The 8,343-nt window shown below is 43.2% G+C and overlaps 1 protein-coding gene across 2 annotated transcripts in view; it reads right to left on the reverse strand.

The window, feature by feature from the left end:
• The window catches only part of HTR1F (5-hydroxytryptamine receptor 1F), a 104,768-nt gene extending 97,849 nt beyond the window's left edge, over positions 1 to 6,919 (reverse strand). For both annotated transcript variants that reach the window (XR_007778078.1, XM_018916850.3), the window contains exon 1: positions 6,745 to 6,919. The gene's annotated coding sequence lies outside the window, so the exon portion shown is untranslated. The remainder of the gene's footprint in view (positions 1 to 6,744) is intronic.
• Between the last annotated feature and the right edge of the window lie 1,424 nt (positions 6,920 to 8,343).

The following is an 8,343-nucleotide window of genomic DNA, read 5'->3' on the forward strand; positions in this document are numbered from 1 at the left end:
TTGCTTGTTTTTTCTGGTACATTTGAATTTTTTTTCTGTGTCACTAAATAATGTCTGTCATTTTTTGCTCCTGGCTGCTCCCCTGGGTGGCCCCTGGCTCCTTCCCTCACTGATCTGGGGTTGTCACTGGCCCCATTATGGGCACCTGGCTCTGCCTGCCTGTGCTTGGCTGTGTCCCCTCTGTGAGGAGTGCCTGTGCTGGGGTCACCTGGGCTCCCAGCCCATATCCCCCATGCAGAGCAGCCCTGCTCTCCCTGTTCCCCAAGTGCCCAGGTTCAGGATGTGGATAGCCATGTAGCAGTTTTTCTAAAAGGAGTCACCAGTGATATCATCAGGACATGAATCAGCTCTGTGATATTGCTGGGGTGTCAGCTCTGCCCAGCCTGTCATTTCCCCTGTTAAATTTGCACTCCTGATTGTTCCTGCCCAAGAGCATCCCTGATACTGGCTCTATTCAACTGCATTTTTAAGGCAGCCTTTAATTCTAACTCAGTTGTTCCATCCATTTGTGTTCCTCCCCAACCTTTCATCACCTGCACGCTTACCAACTCTGGAGGTTATTCCCTCAGCTCAGCTGTTAATGAATAATTAAACACTAATTTTTATTAAACTATTAATTAACACACTTCAGGGTACCCAGGAGAGTCTCCTGAACAATCACAAGTGGTGTAAGGTTTATAACTTGACAATAGCTATAATAATGAGCAATTTTTGATTAAAGCTTTCCAGACAATGGTACATACTCCTAGTATTTTCACCCAACACACATTTATTGCTTTGTGTCTGTGGCACTGTTAAAAGCTTGTGCTGTATTTACCAGGATTTATTATAACACAAATTAGGGGAAGAGACTCTGATAACTGACTGGGCTGCATCTCTAAGTAATATTGATGAAGTCCAAGTTAGCCTACATCCTTTAGTGATTGAGTTACCAATAAGCCATGGCCTAAAAATCTCTCTCAAGGATGATATTTTGATCATAGACCTCCCTGTTTCAGTTGTCTCTGCTGGTTTCAGAGCACCCCCTTCTCATCAATGACTCAGTGAGCCACAGTCATCGCAGTGAGGTGACAAACTTGTACTCCGTGGGCTCCACCACTGCCTACTGCAGTGGTTTCTCCAAGCCAGGCTGATCTTTTATAATCTAGCACAAAGCTAAGGATTGGAAAATGAATATTGATAGCTACTTCACCCCACCCTTCCTATTAAATTTAGAGGTAATCTTAGGCTCAATACAAATAAACTGGATGGATTTAATGCTATCAAATCAACAGTGCTAGGTAAAAAAAAAAAATATGTGTTTCTTTCCTCCTAGAGGAAGGATCACTCTTATACAGTGAAAGATCCAATTATGGCCCAAATTATGGCCATCTAGAGACTAGCTAATGTGGTTATAATACAAATAAATCATCTGCACTTAAAACTGGAAAATGTTTATTTTGATGTATTACAGCCACCCTCCAGTAAGTGTCATGCATAGTGGCTTCTGGATTCAGGCAGAAACAACAACCCAAAGGATTACTGCTGCCCACACAGGAAGTTTTCCAGGCAGGGCAGTGCTTCCATGTGAGTGCAATCAGCTGCACTCCAGCAAGTCAAACCCCAGGAAACTCAAACAGAGGAGGATGAGGACGGATGGGCTGCCTGACACCTAATTGCTGTGAGGCAAGAAAAACAGCAGGACTGGGAGGACAGAAGATACAAGGTGACACTGAAGTCATGTTCTGCTGCTGGCCATAAGAGTGATTCACTGAACAGCATGTCCCCTGTCAGAGGGAGGGAACAATAAGCAGGAACATTTGGCATTCCAGTCCATGAGAAGACCCAAACCAACTGTCCTGCTCTGCTCACTCAGTTGCTGCAGGAACCAACTACAGACAGTTCTAGGAAGAAAGGGAAAGGAATGTAACTTGACTAATATGAACTTTTATTTTCACTGCTGTGATAAAGGGGAAAGGGAATGCTGACTCTTGTCGTTTTGCCTGTAATTGTTATTGCAGACACGACTGTGTTACAGGTACAGTAATTTAATACTCTCAAATTCTATTCTGAAGGTCAAAGTGTTCTAACATCGTCATATTTTTGACTGTGACTTACAGCAGCAGAGTTTGGAAGTTCTCCTCAAGTCAGGAGAAGCTGCCAAATGAAACCACACTTCAATAGGTACAAAGTACCCTTTGGCAGAATTCCATCAAATTAAAATCCCCTCTCATTACTGCATAAACATTTCTGGGTGAGATAGCCAGTTCCAACCCTTCTCACCCGTGTCAAAAATCTACATACTGGATCAGACATATCTGTGATTCCTAGTTTTCATTTCTGCTTTCCTTTCCTATTTCTCCAGCAGGTCATTGTCCCAATGTTGCTTCACATTTCACCATAACTTTTTGTTCATTCACATGGGTTTTGTATTGGCCTCCATGGAGCTGTTCTGTGTGTTTGTGTACATATGTAAGCACAGACACCTACTTCCTTATGCAAGTAGGCAGCTAAATCACCTTGGCCCCTCTTTGCACCTCACACACAGCTCAATTGCAGGATTGTCACTCTGCAATCCACTATTCCCAGTGGCAGAGAATGACTTTAACAGTTAGGCACTTAGGGCACAAATACTGTGTTTGTGCATGAGCCAGCTGACTGGCTGATTCTTTTTAAATGTCTTTCACCATCAAACTATTCTATTTTCCATACTCAACACAAAACCAGTTCAGTCAAAGCCTTAAAAGGTAACACTGCCATTTAACATAGTGGAGTAATAGTTTCTTACAAAATACAATTAGGTACAAGATTCTAGGAACAAATAAGAAAAAAACCCAAAAATCTTAGGCACCCATTTTTTCACTTTGATAAGCCTTGTTTTAAATTTGAGGGTGCTTGCCACTCAAAATTTTCAAAGCTCATCTTGCATTTTGGCAAGAAGAAACAAGACTTAGACATAGTCAACAAGGCTACTTTTCTCATATACTGATAGGGCTTTTCCAGTCCTCCCATTTTGCAGAGGAGCCAGTGATGTGGGAGTCCTTAGGTTGGACTTCTTGTAGTGCTGAGCAGCTGATGCTTTATGGCAGAGCAAGGCTGTTTAAAATTAATCATCCTGCTTTTAATTTTGGGGTTTTGCCCTCTCCCCTATGGCAGACCTGCAAATGCACACACAGGGATGTGCACCTGTAGGAGGCAAACCCAGTTTCATAACTCTTCCATTTCCAAGCAAGCTTCCCAGATTACCATGTGACACACTCCTACTGCAGGCAAGGCAAATTTAAAAGTGTTTAGTCAATTCTTAGGATGTCTAGGTCTGTATATTTCACTGTATTCCCATGTGCTTTTCTTCCTCCAGTAAGTGGAGAACTGAGGACCTAAAGAGAATGTGGAGGAAATGACCTCCAATTCCATTTTCTTACTCCAGCATTACTTTAGAACGTGAATCATCAAGAAAATAAACACTTTAAATTCAATATATATAATATACATTCCAAATATTTTCTAAAATGTGCCCTGGTTTTAATTAAAATGTGAATTGTATAGGCAGAAGGACTTGTTCCTCTGCCAGGAGCAAATCTCCAGCCATGGACATCAAATGCTCATGGAAAAAATATTTTGTTTTTTTCATGCATTGAAACTTCTCCAACTTTATTACATTTGGAAACAGAATGTAATAGCAGAGGGCAACATTATGTCTGACATATATAATTAGTTTACAAAAAAAAATACAACCAGGGGACACATTTTTGATAGAACCACTTTTTTTTTCACGCAATAGTTGCAGGATAATGGAGCACACTGATCCTTTTTGCTAAATGGTATGACAAAGAAAATGAGCATTTGTATAAAAATGCCATAACAGTTGAAGCTTGAATTAGGGAGTCTGTAACCTTTGCTTGTACTTATAAATTACCCTGCAGATGAGAATGTGACATCAAAAAAAAAGAGAAAGGCATCCAAAGCCAAGAGATGCAACCCATCAAATACTGAAATGCTTGATGTATATGTGTACCCAATGTTAATCACTTCAGATCCTATAGTACAAATTGCCTCCAGCAGTTTCTAAAGTTATAGCACAGGTTAAATGGACACCCACAGATAGAGATTAGTCATTTAAAAGACAAAGGTATAAAAACTGATTTCAACTGCTAAAGCTGTCTTAAAGTCAGTTTTTCATGCATTTTGAAGCTGTGCCTTTTTTACCCCGTATCTGGGTGAGGGGTTAATAGCAGGGCCAAACACTGAATCTGGCAGCATTTAAGGCTTTTTTCCTCCAGTAAATACCTTAGAGAAAATTGGGGCAAAAAGGTGTAACTCTTTCAGATAAAATAAATTCAGTTGACTCTTTTAGCAGCTGTGCATCAGTAAGTCATTAAAAATATCTGAATTTTAATCACTTGTGCTCTCTCAAACACTAGAATAGTGGTATGTCACCCCTCAGATGTGGAATTAGCACAAAATGACATGAGAGATGTCCTGTACCCCCAGCTCAAGAGCAATCTCGGTACTGAGGAGTCAGATTCTGCATGCAGTGGGTGCCTCCTGCCTGACTGAATTCTGTCAGCCCTTTCATTTGCTGCCTGGATGAAAAAACAGCCAATTTGGAGCTCTCAGGGAAGGAAGGAAGAGGATGCATGCAAGCAAACTTGCTTATTTGCAAGTTTCACTAGGGCAGAGAGAGCTGTAGAGTCTAAAACTTCTGGGAATAATAATAATAATAATTACAATAAAACTCCAAAACAAAGGCTTGAATAATCTCCTCTTAAAAAAGCAGACTTATAGGTAAGTCAGAAATCCTGTTTTAGATACTGTATTAACTTTTCACAATAGTTTGGAGCTGATTACCTTTTTCTTTCCTTTAACATTCCAGGTGCCTCAGTCTCCACAGTCAAAAAGAAGAAACTCCCAGCTATTTATGACAGGCTTGGTGGAAATCTGAACTTTGCAGGAATTCCACCAAAGAGAGAAGGTGTGAATGGTAACTCTGAAGAAGCTGGGGTACCAAGAGCAGTTGACTTACACTACCTTGAAACAACCTGTACCTTTCCAAGTGTTCAGAAAGTAATAATCCTTGGAATTACTAATGCTCTGAGCACTGCTGCTGACCAATCACTTAACCCCTTGAAGTCCTCTGTGCAGGAAAAAAGATTACTCCTAATTCCATATTCCTGTTTCATACAACACTGCAAGAAGTGAAGTGTGCAGTGTCAGCACGCAGCAGTTTGTATGATCATAAACAAAAATAATTTTTTAAGCTCCTAAGCAAAGTACTCTTGGGTCAGTAGATCTTAGAATTTGGCAGACAAAATTAACCAACAAATGCATGTTTTATCCCATTTTTAACACTAACAAGATAAATGATAGATGAACATAAGTTTTTCAAAGATGAATTTAAACACAGATGTAATCACAGCAGGCAGCAGTTCAGAGCAGAAGCTGTGCCAAGTGCATGTGAGGTCCTGCCTCTCTTCTTTGACTACTGACACTCATTTCCAAGACAAAGTCCCTAAAATGCGTGCCCAACAGCAAATATTGTAAATCCCTCCTTCCTTTTTCCTTTCCCTTGCATTGTTTGTAGTCCTCTGTGGCTCAAAACCTCAGCTCTCAAGTCATGCACTTGGACAGTATCAGGTGTGTGCCTGTGCAGGTGAATATGCTCATGCATGTATGGGTAGGCAGATTAATATGTGATTGACTTCTCAGAAAGGAAAGAAACAAAATCAATGAAGAGCAGCAGAGCCTACCCTGAGCTAAGTTTTTCCCAAGTCAGACTTGGAAGTTTAGCCCATATTTTACAGCAAAGTTCAGGTCAGTAATTTTTATCAACTATGCAACTGATGCTCTCATTTTCTCTTGTTTGATTAGAGTAAGACAGTCTTTTCTCCATGTATATATTGATTTTTTTAAACTAACCTCTCAATTTTATTTTCCTTAGGTAAATATCTGCTGGATTAATAGTCCAAAAAGAAGAATAGTTTATAGTAGCAAGCATAAGTATCTGTGGAATTATAATACCTACCAAAGACATTTAATTTCTTAAAGTTAGTTTTCACAATGTGCAGAAAGCCTGGGGTTACCCAGTCTCATAAAGCATTCAACCAATACAGGGGCTGTATAAAATAAATATCCTCTCAAAAGCCCTCTGGATTATGAAGCTGTACAAATTGTGTGACCTGTACAAACGAGAGCATGCTTCTATCTCTGAAAAGGCACCTAAATAATTAAAGGGCTAAGAAACACGACTTGTTTCAGTTCAGATGATCTCTTAGCAGAATCCACAAGTTGAATCAGGATGAAAACAGAAGACAGTTCACTTGTTAACATCATAAACTAGAGAGATTCAAAGCCTAGTCAAAATCTCAGCTGAGAATACCAGCACAAAAAATCTATCAGCCTACAGGACTGCATGTGTGTAGCATAGACACATCTTTCCTGTATTACTAGCAAAAATTAAAGGAAAAGCAAACTCAAGAGGATGCTGCCACAGTAAGTCTCATCTATGTTCAGGTTGGTAAAGCAAGTAAACATATTCTCAAGGCTGGTATGAACTAGGAACGTTTTCATTCCTCAGTCCAACTTCAGGAAAAAGCAGAAACAAGAGTCCTCCTTTATTCTGAACCCCAACATTTCAAGTTCTCCGGCAGCACAAGATCAGATAATTAAGAAAAACCAAAGGATGACGAAATGAAGCCAAATAAATAACAAATATTTACATGTATAAGCACACAGCAAGCAAGATAACGAAAAGTTAGCTAGATTTACCGTTTTAATTATCCAAGTGGGTGGTTTGTTTGGGTTTGGGTTTTTTTGAGGGGGGAAACGTCGGGAGCTGTTTTCACGAGGATTCCTCCATACGCATCCGCACCGCGGCAGGCGCCGGTCCCGGAGCGCGGAGAGCGAAGTGTTTCCCTCCGCAGCCGGCACTGCCCCCGCCAAAAATGAAACGAGAGAAGCGGGGAGGGGCGGGGAAGCGGCAGCCGGCGCCGAAAGCTCCGGCGCCGCCCGACGCTCCTGCCCGGCGCTGCGGCCGCGGCCGTTCCGCGCTGCCCGCAACTCGCGGGAGGCGGGGGGCGGGCGGTGCCGGGGCCGAGCCGGCGGGATGCCCGGCGGGATGCCCGGCGGGATGCCCGGCGGGATGCCCGGCGGGATGCCCGGCGTGCTCCGCCCGCGGCTCCCGGGATGCGCCCACCTGCATCCCCGGTGCGATCTGACCGCGGACCCTGCGCTTGTGCCGCCTCCGCGGCTCCAGGGCTGGGAGGGGCCACACGAGTCGTCTGGAGTGGGGGCCCGTGGCGTATCCTAAATTGGGTGGAAAGGTTGCTGCCTGGAGCGGGGATGAAGGGGGAGGTCTGTTTCAAGCACCCGATTTATGTGGGATTTGGTATCTTCACAAGTGCGGGCTCGTGGGTGAGGCTGTTTATCCGCTCCGAGATGTTACGACCGGGCTGTGAGGAAGGGGTGCCAGGGTGAGTGTGAAGTGGTGCAGAGGTGGACAAGCACGTGCTCAGCTCTTCTGCAGAGAAACAGCGCAGCTGTCAGAGTTGTGTACTTGGACCAGCAGAAGCCGAAGTGGGTGATGGCTTGCCGAGGGGCTCAGACACGCCTGGGAATTGTGACCTGCTGTCCCTGGGCTGAGCCCCAGCTCTTCAGCACCCACCTGCGCTCGCACACCGTCTCGGTGCCTTCTGTCCCCCTCTCCTCGTTGCTCAGCGCTGGGACTCAGACTCCACTCCTCTCAGTGGCTGTTTCCAGCTCTTCATCAGAGAGGGCTGAGTGCCGCACACAACCTGTTAGCAGGCAGTGCTTTGAGCTCCCCTTTGCATGCTGCTCGCAGCTCCCTTCCATGGTGCACATTTTTCCCCTGGTGCCAAGTAATCCAGAGTGCTACTCAGTGCCCTTTCCTTTAGCTCATGATGTTTATTGTTTGCTTCTATTTATAGGAATTTTTGTTTCTGAAGCAAACCCAAAATATGTTTCAGTGAAACCAGTCCCTCCATCCCATTGCAAATACTTACTCCACAAAAGCTTAAAATATTTGTAAGTACTAGAGGGTAATTTCTAATGTTGTTTATTAAGAAAAGCAAAGCCTTTAAAGACAGAAGTTCTATAAAGTACCTGCTTCACACAGCCACGTTGTAACTTCATCATTCTAATTAGATGCAGTTTCCCCATGCCATTTGGTGCCTACCAGGTGCTGAACTTGCTGCTTAGGACCTGTCTTCTGCAGGCTTTTAAAGTTCCAGCTTTGTATGAGCTGAACACTGTTTTTCCTTTTGCAGGTTTTGGCACTAGCGACTACAATCTCTTCTCTCAGCTACATGCATCACTGGCTACTGTAGAATTATACTACAAGTGACCTTA

The sequence above is a fragment of the Serinus canaria genome, chromosome 1, assembly GCF_022539315.1.
Source record: "Serinus canaria isolate serCan28SL12 chromosome 1, serCan2020, whole genome shotgun sequence".
Taxonomy (NCBI): Eukaryota; Metazoa; Chordata; class Aves; order Passeriformes; family Fringillidae; genus Serinus; species Serinus canaria.